This window comes from Drosophila serrata, unplaced genomic scaffold (assembly GCF_035046125.1).
Source record: "Drosophila serrata isolate PLE 108 unplaced genomic scaffold, ASM3504612v1 contig_172, whole genome shotgun sequence".
NCBI lineage: Eukaryota > Metazoa > Arthropoda > Insecta > Diptera > Drosophilidae > Drosophila > Drosophila serrata.
In genome coordinates this window covers 139,240-165,112 of record NW_028257070.1, presented here as the reverse complement: position 1 = coordinate 165,112, position 25,873 = coordinate 139,240, and the positions used below count along the sequence as shown (strand labels likewise).

The window sequence follows — 25,873 nt, the reverse complement described above, 5'->3', positions numbered from 1 at the left end:
CCCGACTGAAAGACGAGCACAGAGGGGCAATTAATCAGCTGACCCAGAAAGCCACTCACAGAGCTCTTAGCCAGGAGAATTGATGTCGTCGACGTGCTGGGACCAAATGCACCGGGAATTAACCCGGACAGCGTAAACCGCTTTGAAGTCGGGGATCCAACTCTGAGAATGTGTGAAGAGAAGCTGCAGTTAGAGCCCGACTTGGCCTATTGAGTAACATATACTGTGGACAAGGAGTTGTGGGTTAGTCCCCTCCACAAGAATCTCCTCCCCCTCCGGAATCTCCTCCGTTGACATAATCACGTCCGAGTGTCACGTTCACAGATGATGGCCGGAATCCCGTCTCGTCTCGGTCTTTGGCTTTTGTTGGCATCACGTTCGGTCTGATGCCGTGTCGCAGAACAAGTTTGTCGTGAAAACCTCTGTTCTGTGTTGTGTTTCATTGTGGTCTCATTAGAAACATGTTACATGGAAACCGATTATGAAATTGCTCAGATCTCTTTAACTGTTCCTCGTAATTAATTTCAATGAAATTAGGAAAAGCGCTTTTTGATTTGGTGTGAAAGAAGTGTGACTTTAGAGAAGTTGGAAAAGCGGTAAGCTCTCTTTTCTTCAAAATACAACTTTCTAGTCAACTCAAGAGTGATTAGTTCTTGAGACCCTCTCAAGTTCTTAATTTCTCAAGGGCAAAGAAAATGTGTTGTGGGAATTTGTATTAAAGAGCCTTTGGTTATACATAAATATTTTAGTACGGTATTAAAACGAAAGGCTCCCTTGTAAATCTATCAGAATACATGTTGAGTTCACTGACAAACTTAACCCCAATTAATCCTATAAACCTTGAGCTGATAGCTGATGACAGCCTTATCTTGTGACACATTCTCGGTTCACTTGATTTAGCCCCTGCAATCATGGAATATCTCTCAACTATTTGACCTTCTCGGCAGAAGTAATTTTCCTGAGACCTTCATTCGGTTTAGAATAGAACTGCAACTGAACAATTATAGATAATTTTCCAAAGCAAATGATGCAGCACTCTGGCTTCGGGGAACGACTCACCCAGAAAAGTGTCTTGCCCCCGAGGCGAAGTGATTCAGAAAGCGAAATCGTTCGATTCGATTAATTGCACATAATTAGATACAATCGCTAGGCTAATTAGGCTTAAAGCGAAACTGAAATCGATAAATACACAGAAAAATAGCTAAAGCGACAAAACAATGGAGGCCACCACCTGGACATTGTCGCGGAATACCATTTGGTCATGTCGCTGACCCGGGTGAACTGTCAAAAATTGTGAAAATGCGTCGTGTGTCTGCATGGAAAATGTCGTTGGTAAATGCATTTCCTCCACTGTTGTCCTGAGTCGTTTTCCATTTTCGGCCATGGAAATCAATCATGAAAAATATGCTGGCCATTAACAATTGGATTTGAAATCGAAATCGGATTCGGATTCGGATTTGGATTCGTCGTCGTACATCGAACATGTGTTCATTTGTGCGCCTGCCGGTAAAGCGACAAACAAATGGCAATTTGTTGTTGATTTTTCCTCAATAATTCAAAAAATTTGATTTACTTTCGCCTCGTGCCGCATGTGACAAGTTTTATTGGGTTTTTGTTTTGGCCCGATGCCGCCTCGGTTGGATACAGATCGGTGTGTGGAGTGGCCAGTCGATCCAATCCAGTTTTGGCTCCATCTGCAAGAGGTTCTCTCCCCCGTTCACCTAGATACTATTCGAATAATCAGACATTCACACGTTGAGGCGTGAATTTGACACCACTCGAGTTCGAGTTCGGTTTTCGTGTGGTCTGCACTCCACTCGAATTACCAAACTCGGCCTGGCCATCTCCTCATCAACACTTTTCGGACTTCTCTTCGGAGTGCAATTAAGATGCTGGCTGGCACAAAAGCTCAAGCTGAAGCCAAATGGAGGCCGGCAGACGGGGAACGGACAAGGTCACGAATATAGTTACCAGGTGGCGTCAATTACCTTAGGGGGAGTGGCAGTGGGAGGCCCAAGGCTATAGTGCCGGTTAACCCCTGGCTTTGGCTCCCCAAATTGAGCAACTAGAGCTCGGACAATGAATTGTACATTACGCGACTTTCATATGATTTTCCACCGGTCTCGAGTCTCGAGTCTTCTCTTGGGTTTTTGTCTTTTTTCAGGGTTTTCTTTTTTTGGGCCAACGGCAATTAAAATAAGATTATTACCAACGGTGGGTTTGCCGACGTTTTTCGGAGGTTTTTGTTGGCTTTGGTCAATGTACTATTACCGCTGGAGGAAAATCAGTTACCGGCTAGCCCAAAAGGCTACCCAAAGCCGAAACAAGAAACCCCAAACTAAGCCCCTCCTAACGACTTGTTAATTGTGTAATAAATAGAAAGCTGAAAGCGGCAATGCAACCCGAAACTCAGCCGCAATAAAGGGAAAGAGAGATGTGGTAATAATTGAAATTTAATACTGAGAAAAGTGTGAAATATGCCTTCAGAGATAACTGCAACCCCGATTTCTGATGTCTGGTAATAAGTCACTTTAATGGCACTCTGTAAGGCCAATCAATCGCCAACTTATCCATTTTAATGCTGTGCTCATTTATTTAGCAACAATTAAGATTATGGCTTTTGGACTTTAGGTAAACCCACTCTTCATAGAATAAGCTCCCCAAAATCTCACCCCGTGGCCACTGATCCGTTGACATTTAACCATATTGAGTGGCCATAAAAGACAAATCCCCATACCCATAATTACGATCCGCCGAAGCCGCAGCTGCCGCAGAAAGATCTTCAAGCTGAAGATAAACGCGCTGCAATAAAAACAACTGAAAAATGACATCCCGAGGGGCAAAAAACAAAAAAAGGAAACAAATTAAAATCAAACGGATGAAAAATGACAAACAAATTTTCGTTGGTTATTTCGTTAACATTGCAAATGAGAGTGTGGTCCAGGGATTAGCTTAGTATTTTTTTTTCGGGGAGGGATATCCTCAGGCCTGGAGCAGCCACAGCAGAGGAGGCCTTTTGAAGATCCGCGACTGCTGCGGAACAATGAAAGCCTCGCCACACTTCACTTTCACTATCTCTCGACTTGGTTGGCAGATGGAACATGCCGCCTCCCATCGGACCCCATCCGATCCGTTTCGATCCGAGATTCCATCGAGTTTTCCCGCCATTACGACACCTCAATTTGCGATGCAGCGGCTTCGGCTTCGACTTCCCATGCCCAGAAGCCATGAAGGTTTAATGGAAAAAACCACACGGAGCCGTCAACTCCTCCCCCTTTTTTCGGAGGTACAGGGACTAGCACTGCGACTGGAACCCCTTACTCATTAGGCCCCAAACAAGTTCATAACTCTGGAGAAGGTGGCGCAGGGTCAGGCCGAAAAGTAAACGAAGCAGCCATGATGACGATGTGGTTTGGACATGTGAGCGGAGGCACCTGCACAAGCACGATCTCAAATTGATTTCTAAAAGCCTCCTCCAGAGGTTCAGCTCAGCCCGGCAGAGTGGGAACCTTCCTCATCCTCGCCAGCTGCTGCCGAGGGTGGAGACCGAAGTAAAAGTTCAGCGGAAACCTGACCTCCCGCCCGCCTCCTCGTAAGCCAGGAGATCTTGGCTTTGACGATTTTTCGGCCAGGGAAACACTTTCCCGGGCCGATCAATCGATCGATGCTTCGATCCGGATGATTATCTTTCGACGAACGTGATTTGCTACCACAGCAACGGCAGAGGTTAACCTCAGCGGCATTATTTGCTGCTCATTTAACCGCAAACATGAATAATTTTCAAGGGGCGTTAATAATCGTCTTTAAGGTGATGCTGGGATTCATCGGCTTTTAGGAGGAGTATCTCAAAAAATGATAAATTGCTATTATCCCTGATCAGAACCATAGGTAGTAGGCAAATCAATCGAAGTGAAGGGAACTATACCCGCATAAAGTCTAATTTTATATTCCTCAGAGCAACTTTCTCTTCCAGGGATTTTGTTGAACAGTATCCCGGGCTTTGTTAATTTGTCAACGTTTTCCCGGGAGTGAAAGTTTCATTGATCTTCCTTGGGGTTTTAGTGCCACCGCCACCACAGGCATAAACGAACTTATTCAACTCAATTGATTTCACGCAATAACCGACCGCCTTCGCATTCACACATCAACACCTCCTTAGGCTGCCCGAACTCCTAGTTCCTCCTCCTCATCGTCGTCGCCGCCTTACTCCAGACCAACCAAGTTCATAAAAACTCGGCTTGGCCGTAAAAATAAAACCAATATTTATTGCCAATTCAGCAATTGGCGAAAAACTTTATTAGCAATTTGCCAATTTGAATAAAACGAAGTGAAACGAGACGAAACGGAGGCCAGTCGGCGACATAGGTAGCAGAGCTCGAAGGTAGGAAATAACATAGGTAAAGTGGAGGAGTATCGGTGGTGGAACACACCTCTGTTTCATGTGTGCGCCTAATTGAATGTGAGTAGCAAGCAGCAAGTGGCAACAAGAGTCAAAGCAGCACTTTGTCACGTGAATATAGCACACATATATGATATGATTCCTTATATGATGATATCACTTTAATTTAAAAGTAAAATCAAACTAATTACAAATAATTTGCTAGCAATATCAACAGATCTCCGTAATTGCAGTCATTCTAACTTTAAAGCCTTCACAAGATCAATGACTAGATACGTCCCCAAACAAGCATCGTTTGCATTGACCAATAAATAAAATAAAGAAGACGAAATTTGCTTGATCCCTTTAATGGTCTCTCGATGGACATGTCGCTGATAAAACATAAAAACCACAGCAGCACCAATGGCAAGAGTTCGTAGTACCCATCCGAAGTGCCTCGGCGCATCTTCTCTGACATGGCAAGAAGCATAGGCCAAGATCGGAGTGTGCCTGCCCCCTCAATATACATAAGTGCATGTTGTATGTACAGATCCCCTGTCCCTAATTTACCCCCCGACCATCCATCGAGAGTTCCCCATCTGTCGGCTTGGAGTCCGATTCGGACCGCTGTCAGATTGTGTATCTCTGGCTCTTGTTGTTGCTGTCTGTCAAAGGCAAAAAGTGCATTTCGATATTGGAAACAATTCGAACTCTGTTAATGCTGAACTTTTTCCCCTTCGCTCTCAGTTTTGGCTCCGCTTTGTTTTTGTTGTGTGTACTCTCTTCCGGCAGTGCACAATGTTTTTCTATTATTTTGTATTTTGTTTTTGTGGCATCAGTTTTTCTCGTCGTTGTTGTTACTGTTGTTTTCTTTTTCCTTTTCGTTGAAGGCTGTCAAAGAGATTTTGTCTCGACGATTTGCAGTTGATATGCCAAAAGGTTTTCCCTCCAGCTCCGCTGCCTTTTCTCATTTTCTTTTCTATTTCCGCCAGCAGCAGCAGCGATTGAGTCACATCACGACTCTTGGCACCTTGCCTCCTAGCTCGCCATTTGCATTTGTTCGCACCTGGCTGCCAGGCTGGGAATCGGGCATCTTCCCAGTGATCCCGCTGCTGCTGCACCTAACCCTCATATTTGTACGATCCTTACGTGACAATGGTGGCGAAAGAGCGGGGTCATTATCATAAAATCGAGTCAACAACAAGTGAACTTTCTAATATAAACACAAGCAGGAGCTGGGAATAAATTCTCCAATAATATAACTGCGATCAATCTACATAACCCAGTTGGAACGGATGCTGTGTATGCTCTGTTTGTATTGGGAAAGATCTAAGGATGCAACCCAAAATTATATAAAATGTTCTCATTTTTTTAGGAAATTTTATAAGTCTCCCCTTTCTCCTTCATTCACAGCACCAGTTTCCATTGACGATTACTCCACACTTGATCGATATTACATGCGGCCCCAAAAACCGATCGAAACCTTAATGACAGCAATTAAAAAATTGCAAACGCAAAAAGAGGCCACAAGGCACAGTGAAAGCCAATGAACCAAGACACGAATGAATGTTAATTATGAAATGAAAATCTCAAATATTTCAACAGTCCGAAATAAATCCTTAATCTCGGTCCATCATCGCCGAAAAAATTGCCAATTGGCAAATGAACGAGTATGTCTGTCTGCATTTTTTTGGTTTCGTTTTTAAATTGCCACGAAAAATTAAAAATTGCACGCAATGCCAAAACGGTAGGAAAAATAATGGCAAATATGAGCGGACTCCGCGGAGTGAGAGAAATATTGTTGATAGTTTCGGACATGAGAAATGGCAACTTTAATTGCGGAAACAAATCAACGGAAAACCGATGGAAGTTTGCTCCTTTTTCGTATATTTGCAGGAAAACTTACGCAACTTGCTCAGATTTACGACTTTAGATATAGGATTCGAGGCCTTGTGTATGGGATTCTTACCTAGAAAGAGAATAAGAGAAAGGGAGAAAGTGAGTTAGTGGTGACACAATTGAAAGCGACTTGAAAGGGGACAAACTAGGGGAAATTTATGGCAACATTAGGAGGGAAACCACTTCCAAAATGATCTATAAATATATTATTTATGACTAAATAGGCCCCACAAATACCGAATGATTTGTTTGGCTGAGACAGCTTGGGAAGTTTGCCCTCCTCCCCTCTAATCCCCTCCAGTGGGTGGCCACCAACAAACAAATCCACACACTGACAGCTCTCCTCCACCTCCATAGGAACTCCAATTCTCCAGCTCAAGTGGAGCCCTCCAGAATGCGTCCGGGGGAAGGGGGACAAGGCTAGTTTGCTATGCTAATTGAAAAGCGAACGAGAAAAGCTTTCCACTCAACTGGGGAATTTATGTATCAACACACGACACACAGGGAGGGAGTCACAACAAAAAGAATTTTCACCCAATTTTCTGGCTCGCGACATTCGCGTGGGTGTGGAAAATAGTGGGAGGTGACGGCGCTGATGGAAAGGGGAGCAATCGGGGGCTTGGGCACACGACGAATTTTGGCTATTGGTCTCTCATAGAGTGTCTCCCTCCTTGGCTCTCCTGGCCTGATTTCCTACGGAATGCATTTACCAGTCTCGCAGTCGATAGAAAGTTCCTACAAGTAATGTAACTGGCGGAAAAAATCGATAAAAAGCAGCCAGCAAACGCCAGAAACAAACAACAAACTTTGCCCCACATTGTGGCCCAGAGACGGAATCGATAAGATAACGAGTTTCTGTTTGGATCCGAGTCGAGCTGAGCTTACTATACTTTCATTGTTTTGGCTGACATTTTATTAATTGGAGGCATAAATCATAATAGTTTGCGATAACAAGAGGGGTCAGCATTGGAGTTGAGAGCAATCAATGGGGGGAATACAAAGTTAAATTTATTGAGAGTTTAATTGGGTTGGGACTAGCTTATAACACCCACTGGAATCCAGACAGTTTTGTTTGCATGATGTCCCAATAAACCGTATTCCCAACACACGTTTTTCTACGCTTTGATGCGCTCCAATGGATTGGCAAACTCCTAAAAAAATATTACGGATTTATTGTTGCACCAGCCGAGAGACAGAAAAAGAAAAAGACTTGGACAAGTTGAGTGAGACATTCCCGCACGGCTAAGACTGAGACACATGAATGGCAACGGGCAGAGAAAATGGCAAGTGGAAAATATGCAAATTGTTTATGTAAACAGAGGAAGCTACCAGCCAAGGCCGCAAATAGGAAATGCCCGGAAAAACACATGGGTGGCATCGACATGAGGAGGTCTCTGACCCCGGGATAAGGTTATTTCCATAGGGAAAGCATTAACAGCACAAAGGACTCATGTCAAAATGATCAAAGGTTAACAGGAAAATAATAAACCAGCAAATCTGAAGGCAATTTCATGGCCTGTCAATCAATTCGAGAAGGCAGAAATCCTGAGAGAAAAGGGCAGTCGCATTCCCAGTTGCAGTCGCAGTCGAGGATTTATGTGGCAGCAATTGAAAATTGCAATTGCCATTCCAGCAAAGTCTTTTTACATTCTGTGATAATTTTGTGGCTTTGTAGCCGTTGCGACCCTGGTTCAAAGGTTAGCATAATATTTTTTGATTGCATTTCAATTTCTGGCCACATTGGCCATAAATCTTGCACAAGTGGCAAAAATTAAAAGTCATAAATTATGATAGAAGCCAAGCCGCAATTCCCATTCCCATTCAGCCAATTTTAACTGCTGCAACAGCAACCGCGACTGCAACTGCCTGGCCACTTTCAATGCAGCCGGCTAGACTATCCCCTTTCCCCGCTGAGCAAAAATTCAATTTTTGGCCACTTTAATTACGCCGATCCGTAAATAGAGTCAAAGTTTACCAAAAGAGCTGACAGCGGATGACAACCGTTCCGGAGAGCTGGGCCCAGTGGGTGGCTAACGACTTTTTAATTGAAATTACCCCGAGCTGGGAGCGTGTTTCCTCGGAGGAATTTGTGGCCATTTGTGGAGAAGGATATTGGGTGAATTTGTCAGAAAGATAATCGAATACGTGAAGATAGTTGAGAGTTATTTAAAGTTTTTAAGTATTTGTATACACTTTATTGAAAACTCCTTTCAGTGAGGGAAAGCATTTTATAAGAAACACTACTGTAGTTCTAATAGATTTAAACTGAAGACCTGAGTGTACTACAGGATCTCTTGAAATATAATAACATCAAGCCCTCTGGCTTGATCCAACAATGTGAAAACCATTCCCATCTTAGTGCTTATCATGTTCTCCCCAAATCGGAAAAACAAAGCTTACATGTGTCAGCTGTAACTCCAAACAAAACAATTTACTTTATTCCAAAAGACCATGTGGGTTGAGCTTCTTGTTTCTGTTTTTTATGTTTTCTTGTGGTTCTTCGTGTTCGGTGACATGGGCTTAATTATTTTTTTAAATGATTTCCCAACATTTTGGTGTACTCTTTTCTGGATTTTCCAACCCACATACGAGCCCAAGGGAGCACATGTGAGCCGGGACCCAAGACCAAGCCCTGAAACCATTGTTTTGGGAGTTTCGGACGCCCACACAGAATGAATGGGAAGTGGTTACCCGAGTTGTCGAAGGCACAAATTAATCTCTCCCAGGGAAGCCAAGTGATAACAGGCATAATAAAGTTTTCAACACTCCGATGTGTAGGATCGGGGGAACGGGCCAATAGTCTGCCCACAGATGCGAGTACGACATGCAACATTTGGGGATGGGATCCCATTCCGATCCCAAATCCAAATCCAAATCCAAGCCAGGCAATTCCACTCCATGACGTTGTCATTTGGTATTGCGTGACGATTGCGCATTTCTCGCAGTAGAAAATTGAATTGAATCTTCGATGCTGGTACTCCTCGTACTTGAATTGATGAGTTTGATGGGTTTTTAAAGTTTGGGAAAACGTTAAACCGCCAGAAGGAAACGTTGGGGTGAAGTCTTCATCATTGAAGAGACTTACATTGTGTTACGCAAGCCAAGGACTTGGCCGAACCTCTGAACTTTCCTTCAAACCTTTCCTACAAATTATTGTGCTTTTTTGTTGGGAAACTTCAATAAATTAAAGTTGTGCCTGAACCGCACCCGTCGATCAATTTTTATTTGCGCCTTCAACTTGAGACGCTCGCGCTTTTTCGGGGCCTGTCGGGAAAACAGATATTGCCGACGAGATAATGACGCTGAGGATGGGACTCTGACTCCGTCGATTTGGCAATTCAAGAGCATCGCGATAAGCCAATAAAAAAAATCGAAGAAAACTGCAAACTCCAGACTGCAGACTGTAATTGCAATTGTATTTTGTAATTGGAAAATGGAAAGGCTACGCGGCCCCGAACCTTGTTTTATGGAGATGATGATGATCCAAAAGGCAGCGAAAAGGTACAGGAGAAAGTCAGGAACTAGAACCAAGGAGTGTATCCTCGAATAGCGGATGCCGCCCACAATGTCAAAGTGGAAATTGCAGAGGAGCTCCCCCGAACTACCCAGAGATGATGATGATGATGAGTTGCCACCCACTTAATGTTTCTCTGCAAACTTTCCCCATCCTCAACCACTTTCCAACTACTTCTATTCGCTGGTAAATACATTTTTAATTATTAAAAACTCAGTTGGTTGTCCGAATTGATTTTAGTTTCTGCTGGCTGCTTGCGATTTTTGGCATTTAACAGAAATTAACAGAAAAACTAATTGAAAATAATTATAGCCGAAATAAAACCAGAGTTTCAATTACCAAGCTACACGGCTGAGCAGCCGAGTAGCTGCGGAGAACAGGTGGTTACAGCTCCTCCGCGGACAAGACGGCAATTTCCACCGCCCCTTGCCCCTGTACAACCACGCCCACACATTTAAAATGGCGCATGAAAATTTTATTACGATTGTTTTCCACGATAATTGGGCTCTCTGAGCTCTGATCTGGTCACGTTCGCGGGATTCTGCCTGGGAAATGACACCCATGGAGAGGCCGAGCCGGAAGAGATTGGGCTCGACGCGATCCATTTCACGAATTTCCTCATTATGGAAAATTACCCCGAAGTGCTTTCGGCACTCGTGCCAAAACCCAGTAGCAAGTAGCACCAGCTCTACGCTAATTCACACCTTTCCGAGGAGTCGGGAGCTGGAAATTGGATGCAACGGGGAGCAATCATTATCGCAAATGGAGGGGTTGAGAGGCTCAAGCTTCCCCCAGTGCAAATCGTTCTCGTTTGCTGATCTCCAGAATGACGAGGAACAGGAGAGTTAACACCTCTAATCAACGGGCAAGGCCAAATGTCAGTTTTCATTGGCAAAAAGCCCTGCAATTTGCACAGGGCTTCCTTTCGAAAACCCACTTATTTTTCTGGGCCTCCCTAGGGTTTATTAAATTTAAACTTCTAAAAGAAAAGGTGTTAATCAGAAACCATTAATTCATAATTTTAACTTAAGTAATATTCAAGTGTCGGTTATTTTCCTACTCGAAATTCTCGAAACATTTTCCGCGCCACTTCCTCCCATTTTTCTTTCCTTTCTCGAATTAAATACCACTTTCCCGCCCGCACAACACATTCTTTGGCATGAAATTTTCCCAAACATAGTTTTCACACTCTAGCTAAATGAAAATGCTTTTCATTTTTGCATTTCCGCGTGCACTTTTCCGCACAGTAAAAATATTCCAAGTGGGGAGGGGCGTGAGTTGCGCGTGAATTGTTCAATTTTTTGTTGCTCGTGCTCGTGACGGTTGTGCAAACTCTATTTGGCATAGTTTTCCGGGTTTCCGGGCTTTTCTTTGATCGACGACCACCACCCCTTAATTATGCAAACGAATTTTCCAGTAATATGGGTGGAAAATAGCGGGGAATTAAGACGGGGGCCAAGTCATCATTTAGCTTGATTCGCTGAGCATTTTTCGGGCTTCTATTAAGGCGCTGGCAGACACATGGTCCCTTCTTTGCATAATTAGCTGACCTCTGACGGAGGTCTAATAGGAGGCTTAGGGTCTTGAAGGTCCCGCGCGGCTCACAGCTACATTTGCATACGAGTCTCTTCGAAATTGATACCAGAATTAGCCGGCGAAAAATAGTGAAAGCCAATTGCCAAGTGTCTTCTTCAATGACAGATGGCTGAGAGGAGGTGGAGAAGACCTCCGCCAAAGTGGGAGGTGTCGACAGGGGTTAACCGAATTAATTTCCCATTCAGTTGCCGCTCAGAGAGAGAGAGATGGCCCCAGGCGGATAAGAAAAACCCAGGAGACCGCAGCAAGGCGGAGAAAGACTCTGGCCTGACTTTTACTTGGCCCCCAAAACGCTAACTTATGGTAATACCCTATTCCGAACGGGGTATGACTGCATTTACAAATAAAATAAACTTCAATTATATTACTTTATTTGCAATGTGAAGATCTTTTAGATTCTATTAACTGGTCAAGTTTTCTTTATCTTTATCACACTCTTCTATGTTTTTAGTTGCACTAAACCCATCGAGATTTACTTAGATTATTTAAGGTTGCAAATTAAATCTTACTAACTTTTAGAGTATTAAAATTTGCCAACATTTTGGAGCTAACATTCCTTTGACTGGGGCTGGGTACGATTTCTGGTTTGTCTTTGGCTCAATTTGGTGATGCGGCAGGGTTATCAAAGCGCCGACATCTTCCGAAAAAATGCAAAAGTAATGTTATGCTTGCGGGGGCGGAACCGGGTGCCTACATATTTCAGTGTGGCCCCCCTGTGTGTGTGTGTGTTTGTGTGTGTGAGTGTTGACTTTTCCTTAATGGCTTCCGTTGAACTTGGGGAGGTCCCTCTCGGAATGGCGAAAAAGCGGCAACTGCAACTCAGCTGCGGGAAAAGAGCTTCAGCTTGAGCTTAACTTGGCTTGGCCAGCGGCGAAGGTCACGAACGTCAAGTGCGTTTTTTATGCAGGCGTTGCCAGAGGTGCAGGGGGCACTGGGCACTGGGGATCCCCGGGGGCCCGTGACTTTTTTTGGTCAGGTGGGGTAATTAAGCGAGAGAGCCAAACATTTGGTCAACGCCAAAGGCGCCAATGAACTCTTGACAGAAAATGCACTATTGATAAGTTAGTTGCATCATTCGGAGGGGGAGGAAGAGCAGAGGTTATGGAAAAGGTGATCAAAGGTACACAGCCACAGAAAGATATGAGACACATGGATAAAACCACTCTAAAGCATGAATTAAGAGGCAAATAGCTACTAAATTTAGTCAACAAATATATACCCCCTTGTAGAGTATTAATTTCAGTCAGAAGCTTATAACTCTGTGAAGGAGTCATTTCCGGCCCTATAATCCATATATATTCGTGATCAGCATCAACAGGCGAATCTTTCTAGGCATGTAGAAAAGGGAAAATTTTTTTTGTAATTTTTATTCAATTTTTTAGTTCTAAAATTAAAAAAAAAAAAATGATGAAAATTTGAATTTTTTTCAATTTTAGACTGAGTATGCAGTTTTGTTGCCCTACTAAAAACTAACATAGGAAAACTTTCCGAATCGAAATTAGTCCCTTTTTGATTGAGTTATGGATTTTTTAAAGTTTGATTTCTAGAAAAAAATTGTCATATAAAAATATAGATAAATTTTGATTCAAAGAGTGATTCGTTAAGATGGATTTAGGTTTATATTTTAAAATGCAATTGAAAACTGTAAGGGGATATAATTTTTGCATTCCCGAAGTTACTTTCCTAACTTGTCCATTAATTTTTGTAAATTTCTCAATATTGCTAAATTACGTAAAATAAATATCTGTCTAAATTTAAGCTATTTATTTTACTGCAGTGCATTTTTCCCTAACCAAATTGTTCACTTATTCTGGGGTGACTCCTTCCCTTCGAAATGAAGGGAAAAACTTCAATTCGAGAACAACAAGCTAAACAATAGAAAAACGCATAAAAGGAAATTGTTTTCTGTGTTTATGGATGGAAAAACTATGTTGTTATTGCTGGCGGTGGTGCAAAGTGGAGGCAGGTGGCTGGACAGGGGGAGGAAGTTCGGAGTACTCAGAAACTCCGGGAGAAACTCGGTGAATTGGAACGAAAGCATTTTTCACGAAGGCGAAACGAAGGCGGTCTGTGGTCCGTGGTTGAAAAACTGAAAATGAGCAGTGGAAATGGGAATGGAACTGGTAATTGCAGTGGGTTTGAGTATGATAATGAGTGTAGCATGTGCTGGCTATAGTTTTATATCCCTTTGTGTTTTTTTAGGCGGATCTGAGCCGGAGAATTGAGAGCGGAAAGTAAAGTTCTTGCTGAACTAGTATACCCAAGTTCTGGAACGATTTGTCCCCTCGTCGTGAGGTGGAAGTATCCACATCAACCAATTGTAGGATTCTTCTGACATCTCGAGTTTGTTGGCTATTATTTCTAATTTCAATTTGAAGGTTAAATATTTATAAAAGTTCAAACTACAGCTACACCCAAGTGGAATAAGGTCCCACCGACCCGATTTAAAGGTAATTTATAGAATCTGTCGCGAGATCAATTTTCTATCTTTGAGACCGCTTTCATTTTGTGAACTTCTTTTGCACCTCTCTCTTCGCAACTTATTCTTATTTCACTTGTCCCGACTTTTCTCTCTAGTGAAAACACTGCTTCCCTTAAACAAGAAGCTCCCTCGCATTGATACTTTCACCCCGGGGACCGTCTGTTCGTATCCTCCCTCTACCAAACAGCTGTCCTATCAGTATCACACATCTCCCTAACGTATAGCCCTGGTCGTTCCCCGATTAAATAACTGTCAGTATACAAATTTATTATTCAGCAACAAATCAAGGCATCACGAATTACGGGATGCATTTCATGCTCGGGGGCGGAATCTAATGGAGATGCCGCGTTTTATGTGCACCATTAAAATGCTTCGGTAAGTGTGACCACCGAATCTGGGTTAATTAGTGTTGCCTCACAGCAAGTACTAAGCCCAACAGCCAGATGGTATCCATAGTGCTCCGAATTAAACCCGTTGTGCTCTTCAGTTTGTTCCGCTCCGGAGTTGCAGGGTTTCCGGTCGCATTTTTGGGTTTTTATTATTATTACTATCAGAGGTATTACTTTGTAGGTTGAACTTTAATTTGAATTAGTTGGGAGCGAGAAGGGAGACCCACATGTAAGTTGCGTAAGTGCTTGGAAAACTATGTTTGCAGCCCAGAATGTTATGCTGACCAACCCTCGATCTAGTTTTTGACAAGAAACACGCCATATTTCATCGTTATAATAAGCCAGGGCATATATTTTAGGGGATATCAATCCTGTGGCCTATGTAACCAACTGCAGGTGTCACAAATTTTAATGAGCCGCTTAATTAGATTTGATTTCCCTTCTGTTTCATGATTGCCGATATATATGCTATTATTATTTCTATTGATTTTTTGATAAAGATCAGACTGATAAAATATTTGCCGTTAAAGGCGGCGAAAATGAAGTCATAATGGTTTTTAGATATCATTTAATGCTATGGGAAGTGTAAAATAATTCCATTGTTTTTTGTAAACCAAAGCCTTCCAAAGAGTGTAGTGACATCACTATATAGTCGCATGTAATGTAACTTAATCTGTCTAGTGAGCCCATTACCTTTGTTTGGTTTAATTTTGGGAACATGACCGAATACGGTTCAATGATTAGTGGCTTCCCTTTGACACGAACTTGGCAGTGATATCATAGTCAAGTGTGCCATTTACAGACTCTCATGATTAAGTGCTCCATCTCTGAGCTGCTCCACCTACCTCCCCAAGAAATCTGACAGCGATCTCCGGGAATCCCATGACTGACACGGGCTACTTCAAGACTCGCTCCCCGACAATTAATGCCTCAAAAACTTGACTTCGACTCGCGGGCAAAACTGGAACAATCTCTCCTTCGCGGGCTTTGGCTTCCCTTCTGCCCGACTGCCTGCCTTTTGAACCCATGCCGCAATTTGCAAATGAAGTAAAAGACAAAAAGCAAAGGGAAATCGAGGGGAAAAACAAAGAGGCTCTCCGCAACGGTATAATTAAGTTGGCCTCATCAGCCATTTACGGCTTTTGTTGGTCTACAGAAACAGCAGGCAGCCAACAGCAAACGATCGCGTTTTGTGGCACAGACCCCACTCGGCTTGCCTTTTATTCTTGCCTGTTTTGCAAAGCGGAACTCGAAACTTTCCACCCAAAAAAAAAAGAGGAAAAAACGGTTCTCGGTTCTTATGGCCATAATGTGGCGGCCATTGTTTGTCTAATTAGATTTCGAAAGGCACGCAAATCGCATCGCAAACCGAGTCAAACTTACTGTTATGACAGATCGCTCAGGCAACGGCTGGGATATATGTACATTCATAAATCTTTAACCATTCCCCGATCACTCTTTGTCGGGCAAAATTGTATCGATTATTCCCCACAAATCCACATAAAAAACTGAAAGCCACAGCAGCAGCTCCATTGCTGGAAAACAAAATGATTTTCATGGAATTTTTCCACTTGGCATTTTTGCGGTTTGGCTTTAACTAGGCTTGGCCAGACCAAGACAATTAAAGCAAAAATCCGAAACCCAAAAACCGAAAGAAATACTTACAAGTACCCACGAAAAGTATACTTCAAGTTGTATGTAAATAGCTTTGGACTTTGGCTTACCTGGAATGAGAGAGAAAATTTTAAGAATTTTATTAGTTAACTTTTCTTTTTGTTTCTGTTTTTTCTTAGGGCTCGTAAAATGGTAAATGAGTGTGTGTGCTTTTGAACTTTGCCTTTGACTCTTCAAGGTAGATCAAAAGTCGTAAACTTCAAATTAGTTGAAGGAGAAACAAAGCTGAAAAGCCGAAAGGGGGCCAAAGTTTTCCCTAAAACTAAACCACTCGGCGACAAATTGAGTGAAGTTTTACGATGTTAGTTTTATATAAATTTAATTACAGATTGAGGCAAGTTGGGGGAACTAATTTGATAAAAGAGATATTGAGAGAGTAGGGAATGGCAACGCCCACCAGATGTGATTCATGATGGTTCACTAAGATATCCCAACTAATGGCCTAAATCTTTGTTCTAAATCTGACACAGGAGCATTTAAAAGCCTTTCAATTTCTGTCCATGAATTACTGGGTACTTGCTATTTCACAACAGCTCCTTACCAACTGTGGGCCCTAAAAAGGTCAAACAAAGTGTTAATTTATCGTAAATAGCTACGGGGGCACAGGAAAAGTCAGTAGTTGCCTCACAGTTTTCACTTTCGTTTCCAGTCGTTTTCCCACAACAAAAACAACATCAAAAGTGCCGCAAACACACACTCGCTCACACCTCTCTGGGCACAACAACAGTAGCTTTGATTGACGCCTTTATGGCAGCCTCAACTAGCCAACCGCACAATGCAGTTTTCTCCATTAAATTGTTGTAAAAGTAAATATTATCACACTGGGGACTGGACAAAGTCTTTGTCTCTACAAAATGTTTATTAAAATTTCAATTTCAACCGAAAATTGCTGGCGATTTGAATGCAGCGATAGCCGAGTGACTTGCTCGAAATGTTGCTCTAAAAATGCTCAACCATTTTGTATCTGCAAGTGCGGTGGACTTAGGTAACAACACACACAAAATACAATTTTTTCGGCTTTTATGAGCAATTAAAAAATAAGTCCTCCTAAACCCCATTCCTCTACCATTCCCAGTCTGTGAAACGGCGAAGCCGAAGCCGAAGCCGGACAAAAGCCCCCAGACAACTAACTTGTTGCCTTCCCTGTCCGCAGTTGGCATTTGATATCGATGATGTCTTTGTTTCATTTACCAGCCCAGAGAAATTATGCAAAACTTGGCTCACAGCAGGGGCCAGAGCAGAGCGAGGCTAAAGCCAAGAAAACCAACTCCAGGAGATCGCAAGCTGCAGATTTTTGTGGTTTCAAAAAAAGGCGGGGGAAATATGTTATGGAGGAGTGCAACAAAAATAACAAAAATATAAGAAAACAAGCAAAGAAACTTGTGACAGAAAGAAAAGATATCTCTATACGTGGATCGTACAACTATATATAGTTATATGTAGTTTCTAAAGACATAAGTACGGTGCGTGGCATAATTGTTGTACTAGACTTGGTATCTGAAATTATTATTAACTGAAAACACACTTTTTTCAACAAGGAAGAATAAGCCCTAATTATGAAATAAAATCAACTTGAGCTTGTAATGCATAAAAGAGTAAAGACTTGGCTTTACAACTCCTTTTGTGTGGATACATTTTCTTACTTTCTTTCACAAGCTTTCATTCGATAATTCGATAATTAAGCCGCGGCTTGAATATATTTTCGAAATAAAAACGTTAATGCTTAAATTGCAGGTCAGTCAAAGTTATGAAACGCACTGTCTATGCGGTTAAATGGTTGCCCCAACAGATGTGTATAATCAAGGGAGTAAAAGGTATCAATTACAGCGCAGTTTTACAGCTGGAAAAAATCTCTCGAAGCTGCAGAAATTTATATAAAAACATTATGCACAACCCTTGTTTCCCGGACTTGTACGATTTGTTATCTCTTAACGTCGGTGACTTTCTGTCTTGTTGTTTTTATTATATATTTTTTTTTCTACCCGAAAACGAAAGTGTTTTCGGATGCCAATCGGCGACCAGGCAAGTGCAGCCTCCTCTCGTATGCGTGATAAACCAATTAACTGCAGTTCAGAAAATCACAAAAAATATATAAAAATAAAAACGAAAAAGTGAAATGTTCAGCACCAGGCAAGGGTCATAAGAGCACTATATGGATATTTTGAATATATGAATGACTTTCAGTATCGGTGTTTTGTTTGATTGACCAATTTCTATATAGACATCAGTCAAATGTCGAATGTTTTGAGTTCTTTGGGATAAATATTGAGAAAGCAAGAAATATGCCTTCTAATGGGTTTTGGAATCTATCGCAACAGTTCCGAAAGGTGTCAGAGGAATTATATTATTTTTTCCTGACATATTACCCACTTCTTAGCCATCATCTGTCATGTGGCTAAACATTCAGCCTCTGTCTGAGGTCTGAGGACTTCTGTGCTCCAAGTGAATATCACTCTGTTTGCATATCTTAATCAATCAAGTCCGAGTGGCGACACAGACAAAGCTAGATAAACATTAATTGAGTCATTAGGAGCAAACAAGACGGGGCGTGACCGATTAGATAAAATTGTATATCATTTGAAATGGCTCTTAAACGAATAAATAATGAAGCAAAGAGAACATACTGGGGAGTGGTCACCAATTAAAAATAAGTGATAACAGAGTATGACTAGAAGTTAATGGATAATGCAGCAACAAGGTCAATAACTCGATATTCCCATCACTCTTCTTAGCTCAATCTTTCAATCTGCAGCTCAATCATCAGTCACCACTCCATGTGTCGAGCGTGTTCACCCTTCCAGAACTGCAACTTGCAATTCACAATTAATTGAATTATATACCATAATACTCAACTCCAATTCCGAGAAGCGAGCGGAGCAAAGCGATTATTCTATAAAACGAAGGCTAAGCTCCGCTCAAGCTCCTCACTTCATTTTCGGAGTGGTTCGAGTTCGAGCTCGGGCTTTGCGTGTTTTGTCAGACGCAATCTAACGGAAATGTTTGTCTATACCTCCCCGATATTCCCCTTTTCCACCGATTTCCACCGATTTCCCTCCGCCGAATGATGTAAGAAGAACGGGGCTCGGCCCCAGCAGAAGAAGAAGAAGAAGAAGAAGGGGCTTGGTCGCGCGTCTCGCCTCCGTAATGGAGTGGAAGTCACTTTATTATTACAACATTTTCCATTTCGCCTCGCTAAAATAATAATTCGCGCTTCATTTTTTACAAACACACCAACCAGTACCAGTACAAGAGCGGAACGCAGAACGAAGCGTCGACCATTGAAGGAGCCATTGACCTCGAGGTTGGGAGATGGCCAGGCTAAAGTCCCAGTCCCCAGTCCCCGTTCCTTACCGATCCCAGACTGCGCTGGGCGACAACCTGGCGACGTACAGTTTAGGGTACACTTGTGGTATTTTCTTCATTATTTTTACAGGATTATAACATAACCAAACTGTATTGTAGAAATTAATCCCAACTAAGGAATTTAACAATTTGTATGGCTTTATTCGGGAGCTCAATAAAAAACCATACTTTATTCTCCATGATGAAACCTCAATTATTCAATTATAGAAGAGATTACCAAGGTAGCCCGCATAAATAACCAGATCTTAGTAGATACAGATATTATTTGTATCAATTTTCGCTGTCAAGCTTACGCACAATTTATGTGCCCTTGAATTCCTGGGAGAGCCAGATAATAAGCTTCTTTTTGGCCATCGCCCCTATTATGCTGCCTCCTGCTGTGGCAATAAATCCAGAGCACACATATCCCCAGAACACGGAGGAGCTGCTGCTGCTGCTGACCGGCACTTTTGCCTTGGCCTGGTCCCTCTCTCCTCGCTACCAGGGACGGCGAAGAGGGAGGGCTTGAGAGCCAAAGCCAAAGCAGGAGCCAGCTGCATTCAGCACGTTTCAGCTGTTTCCCTGGAAATTGTCGTCGAACGAGCAACATTGCAACATGTTGCCGCTGCTGCAGACACACAGAGGTTCTTGGCAGCATGTTTCGTGTGGCAATCGAAGCGCGGTGTTGCAACTCGCCACTGGCCAAAACTAGTTTTCCCCCCTTAGAAGTCACTAATTAGAGCCCGGGAAAAACTCGAGGCGAGGCGAAAATCGATTACAGATATCGAGTGTGCTTGGGGCAGCAGCAGCAGCACAAGTCGATTAATCGATTGTTAATGATGCAACACTGGCCCAGGTCCGGACATGGCCTAAAGTAGATGTCAGGCCGCCACGGCCATTAGGGATTAACCAACTGGAAAAGCGTTTAGGGGATAACCCAGAGCCAAGCCAAGCCAGCGATTAATCACTCATCGCAAGATTAATGAAGAGTTTGTGGAAGAGAAGAACTTTGTTGGCCAAGCTCTAAGCAAACAGACTCCAGGAGATGAGTTGAAGCAGTCTTCATTCAAGGGATTATTAATTGATTCAAAAGAGTACATAGCCCGTAGAAATTTGCATAGGAAAAGTGGCAAGAATTAGTAACTTAGTGGTATCAATTGTTTATTAAAGCCGCAGTGTTACTAATTGTTTAACCCACTTTTAACAGCCCAACTTAATGCCAGTAATTTATCTATATAATGGACGCACAAATTCTGAATTCCAATTAACCTTTTTCTAACCTTCCACGTCGTATCGCTGAAACCAAAACAATCAGCAAAACCCACAGAGGTTTCGAGAGATTTCCCAAATACCCGGGTATATACATATACATATATGTGTTTTGTGTATATAGAAGAGATCATTACCAAAATAATGAGACCATACCAAATTGCTGACCGCAAAATAACCAAAGCCTAGATACCAAAATGGAGTTACGTGCGGGGCGGCGATCGAACATAAAAATTAGTCCCAGGGGGAGGTGTAGGCGATGCTGTGGAAAGCGATCTGTGGGGGCGTCAATTTGAATTGAAAGCACGAGCTTGATCTGGAGAGATTTACCATATGATTATTAATTTGATTTGTAGCTTTTTTGCGCATTTTCCTTCACTTTCCTGCGACCAACAACAACAAAAAAAAGCCCCGAAAGAGTTTTCAGTGCCGCTCCGCGGTACATTTCACTTTTCTTTTGTTTTCTCCGCTTTTTCATTGGCTTTTTTAGTTTTAGTTTTTTGGAGGTGGATCTGTAATTTAATCCGGAATTTGAAGGCAATTTCCTCGAATGAGTTTTCAAAAAGATTTCAATGTCAAAGTTGGTCGGGCTCCTCCTGCTTCTCTGATCCGAGGAATAGGAGATCCGCAGATCCATGCATACGAGGGTGGAGAAAACCAGAGAGAAGCTGTGCTTTTGTGGTGTTAATGTATAGGGAAAATCAAGGGGAATGAAAAGCAAACGCCATAAACTAAATCTCATTAGGGCTCAACAAGGTACGAAAGCTGTAACTTGTCAGCCTTGCACAAATTTCATAAATCTCCTGTCCCGTCCCTGCTGGAGAACGCGGAATCCGAGTCCTCGTTCTTCTTTCTCAACTGGCGGCGACTGGTTTGCCTTGGTTTGGTCATAAAACTCGTAGATTCTTTATGCGATTCTTCAGGCTGCAGTGTAGCATCATTTCGAGAGAAAAAAGCATTCATTCTCTTCTCTTTTGAAGAAAAACTGGAAATGTTTTTCATTTCTGCAAATGACGGAAAACTTCTTTGAGATGGACACGTGTTGGGCACATGGTTGGGGTTCAGCAATGGGATTCAGAAGGAGGATGAGGCTGAGGATAGACGAGGTCTAGGATGAGGTTGTCATTACTTTTTTTGTGAGGGGTTAGGGCTAGAGAAATACGCAATTAAGACGGAGGTTAGGACAAAGGGTGGAGTGTGGAATACTGCCTGGAGAGACATGCATGATGGTAATTGAAACCGACCTGGGCTTTATATTGGGGGAAAACTCTAGCGGAAAGCCTGAGAAGAGGAAGCCATTAAGGAGAAGTATGATGTTGCACAAGAGACAGAGCTGTCTTGGCTTGGATATGAAAACTTCTTTATTGTCGTAAATTGGTTGAAATATAATAAATAATTGTTCTGGTAGCCATTCCTATCCAAAAAACTATGAGCTGAAAGGAAGCCGTTCGTGAAACTTATTTTACTACAAAGTTCCTATGTAGGTAAACCACTGCAGTCATTATTAAACATTAGTAGTTATCATTTACGTCATAGTTAAAGATTGTCTCGTAATCACAAAAAGCCAATTTATATTTTTGATAGCGGGAAGCACATTTATTTAAGATAGAACACACAAATAGATTTCTATCTTGCCAATGAAAGATTATACTTCATCGAGTAATAGTGCAGATTGTACGAGTTTCTTTAAGAAACAACTGTTACAAAATGTTTTTATATTAATTATCAGTCAGCAAAACTTGCCGTTGTTTTTTTGACACGAGGCCACAGCGATTAAATCCTTGAATAGCACCTGCAATTTCAATCAAAATCCGGCAACAGCTGTTGACTATTATCCCATATTTTATATCTCCTTTCCAACTAAAAAACCTTTGCAAAGTGAGTCATAAAATGTAAACACACATCCGAGAATTTAGATATATACAGAAGCCAGAAAAAAGCATCTCAAGCATCTCAGAACGTCCTTAAAACGAGTTTGTTTTCGGCCAAAAAGCCGAAACACGTTTTTGCCCAACTTAACGAAATCAATTCTGGGGACAGAGGCCGAAAACTGAAAAACTGAAAAACAGAAAACCAAAAACTGAGAGCTGAGACCTGAGACTTGAGACTTGAGAACTAAGGGGACTGAGGACCGAAGACAGATTCGAGGCACGAGTTGTCTTCTGGCCACAGAGTATTCAATAAGAAGAGGCCGATAAACAGCAGCTGATAAAGACGAAAAGGCAGACCACGAAAATTAGTGAACAGAGGGAAACAGAGAGTTGAAAGAGTGTAAAGGGAAAGGGCAACAACTTGTGGCGCGATGACAAGTTCTATATCGAATTTTCCACCAAAAGCAACAACATGGGGAGTGGTAATAAAATAATCAATGGATTTACTTCGGTCGGTGATGGATCCTGGCCTAGGAAAACCAACCACCAGACACCTCCAGGCCATGTCTCTCCCTCAATGTTTTTTTCTTCCTTACTTGCAGGTTAAGGGGACCGACCATCAAATTAAATTGGTTCGGTTTGTTGTACCAATAACAACAATGGAACGAGGCCAACCCTCGCCGGAAACCAAAACACGCAATAGTCATCAGGAAGGACTGAGAATCATCATTTCGAGCAGCTGCACAACTTCTCTCCAACTATCACAAACTGCTGCCTGTTCCAGGGTGATTTTGCAAGGACTTTAAATGCAACAGGATGTGGAGAATTTTTGTGCCAGCCAAACCGCATATGCTTAAAGCCTTGCCTGGCTCTAGAAATACTACAGCTTTTGGGGTTGCACTGCAGTCAATGGTTAGGTGTTAAGGGTTAAGCTGGGAAAGCGAACTCCGCTTTGGGGGATTCAAAAATTACCGAAACGTTTATCGAATTACCGCGGATATTCAATTGCCAGCATATGGTATTAAAAAACGGCAGAAAATCAATGCTTTAATCAAGGCTATTGTGTTTTTAAGAAAACAACTGGTTGATTTTTATGAATATAGGTTTAGTTTGCTTATAATAAAACCAAGAAAATAAATACACAATGTGTTCTCATTCTACGAATGCTCCAATAAAATGTGTTCCTATTTTATTAAGAGTTATCTATAGATACGGATACTATTTATTTACTGTGATCCACCTCAATTTGTGCTCATTTGGGGTGAGATAAACAAATCTAGAACTTTATTTGGATTTTTATGCGAGTTACGAATGCATATCATTGTGTTTACTTCCTTCCCGCGATCGTAACCTATATTCTCGTTTGGCGTTTTAGCATCTTTCCCACATAATTAAGCAACTCAAAAATGCCCCGCCATGAATACACATAAAAAACTATAAATTGGCCTCTTCTTCTGGTTCTCTTATGTATATATATATATATATATTTATATGTATTTCCCCCGTGCTTTTCCTGCAGTCAGCAATAATGTTGCCTAAATTGCCGGCTAGCTAGCTAGCTTGAGACCCCCCCTACAAAAGATATATACACACGCGCAGATATATCTCTTGGTTTGCTTTTTGTCACTTTTATAATTAAAATTGCTCACACATGATTTTGTATATATGTATAGAAGAGCAAAAAGAGCGAGGCAAATAAAACAACTCACGACTCGAGCTACCCGTCGTCGTCGTTGGAACAATCATTAGCAGTGGCGGCAAACTAACCCAGCAGAACTGAGAGTTGAGAGCAAATATTTCCTTTTTTTTATTAATTTATTATACTTGTGGAAAATGAACTGGCATAATAAATAAAAACTGCTAAATGCTCAGAAAAGCCATAGAGGGGAGTACAAGGCGAGGGATTTATGAATTATATTTTAAATTAAGAAACACTGAAAATATTTAAAAGCTGATTTCTTGCATTTTTTTTAAATTAGCTGCATATATCTTTGTAGTGCATGTCAAGCACTGTTAAAGACTACCAACAACCATTGTATTTAAGATACTTGTAGAATACAACAGAAACGCTTTTAATTCATACACTAACCACGTGATTTTTGTTACTTATAGAAGGTTTAGATACTCCATATTTATTTATAGGTTTTAAATATTTCAAAGTAATGTACAGATATTTCCCTTCCAATACTCATAATACCCTTTAGCAAGCGCAATAAATTCGAGTATTAAGTATGTATATGAAGACGTACCCGAATGTTTTGGGATGAGTTAAAATCCAATTCGGTGAAAGAATTGAAGAAGGAATAATATCCAGAAGAAGAAGAAGACGCAGGCACAGATGCTGATAAAGAGGAAGTGCCTCGGAGGCTGTAAATCAGAGCACACTCTCGTCCCGAGATCGGAGATTCTTTAATGTGTTTGTACAATATCTTCCATATGTCGGAGATTCCTCTCTCCCTCTCTGTCTCTGTCTCTATCTCTGTCTTCTGTTTCTCTGTTGTTGTTGCCGCACTCCTCGCATTTTCGGTATGTTTTTCGTACACTTTTGCGGCTGCTTTTCGGACTCGAGGGCCAACAACAACAGCAAGCAGGCAAAGTAGGTAGTTTACCTTTTGGTCGTCCCAGTGTTTTGCGCACTCACAGATACACAGTTGGCACAGCTACAGCTGCAGCTCTCACACAGATACGCCGGAGTTGGGGTAGAAACCAACACAAATAAATAAAATACAAACACTGACGCGAGAACGTTGTGGAGGGGACGCAACGGAGCGTCGACGAAACGCGGACGGAACGCGGGCTTCTCTGTTCAAAAATGCAGGCGGCAGGCGGCACTTGGCTTGTGATATATCTCGGCTATATGTTTGTGTATTTCGAAGTTTGTTCTGTGCCCGTATAAGTGTATGCGCTCAGTCAGTACAAGTATTTGTGTGAAGGAGTTTGGCAGTCTCTAGACACGTTTCAGAGAGCAAATTCAAATGCCGGTTATTGAATTTTTGATTACAATTACGGAATTATGCGTATGCAACTTTAATCACTCCACCTCACTTTCGCACTTTTGTCTGATTGATCTCCTTTGCATTTTCACTGATCATTGATCATATTTATCTGAGCGACGCTTGGCGCGCGTTTCATGTTTGTTTTCGCCGGCAGAAAATAGTCTGCGCTGCGGTGACGATGCCTGTTTCTGTGGCGGACCCGAGTTACTGAGGCGAGAGCTCGCTGCGCAGATACTTTTGCTGCACGACTCTGCTTTGCCGCAGATACATTCGCCGCACACGCTTCGCGCCGGTTTGAGGCGAATTCAGTGGCGACGGCGGCAACATGTTGCAGCTAAACCAGCAGAGAAGCGGGAAACATTTACTTTTGTTTACTTGAGATCTTTCAACGATTTGTTTATGCATTTTTTTACGTTATTTGGCGGTTTTTAAAAAGAATATAAATTATTTTTCAAGAATATAT

At 42.0% G+C, this 25,873-nt stretch overlaps 1 protein-coding gene across 6 annotated transcripts in view; it reads right to left on the bottom strand.

Annotated features, from left to right (window-relative positions):
* Positions 1 to 25,873, bottom strand: part of klar (klarsicht) — a 128,707-nt gene that overhangs the window by 38,026 nt on the left and 64,808 nt on the right. The window contains exon 1 of one of the 6 annotated variants that reach the window (XM_086827455.1): positions 24,664 to 25,631. The exons of 4 other annotated variants lie outside the window; for them this stretch is intronic. The gene's annotated coding sequence lies outside the window, so the exon portion shown is untranslated. Of the gene's footprint in view, positions 1 to 24,663; positions 25,632 to 25,873 lie in introns of those variants that run through there. One more of the 6 variants, XM_086827454.1, reaches the window with a different exon arrangement.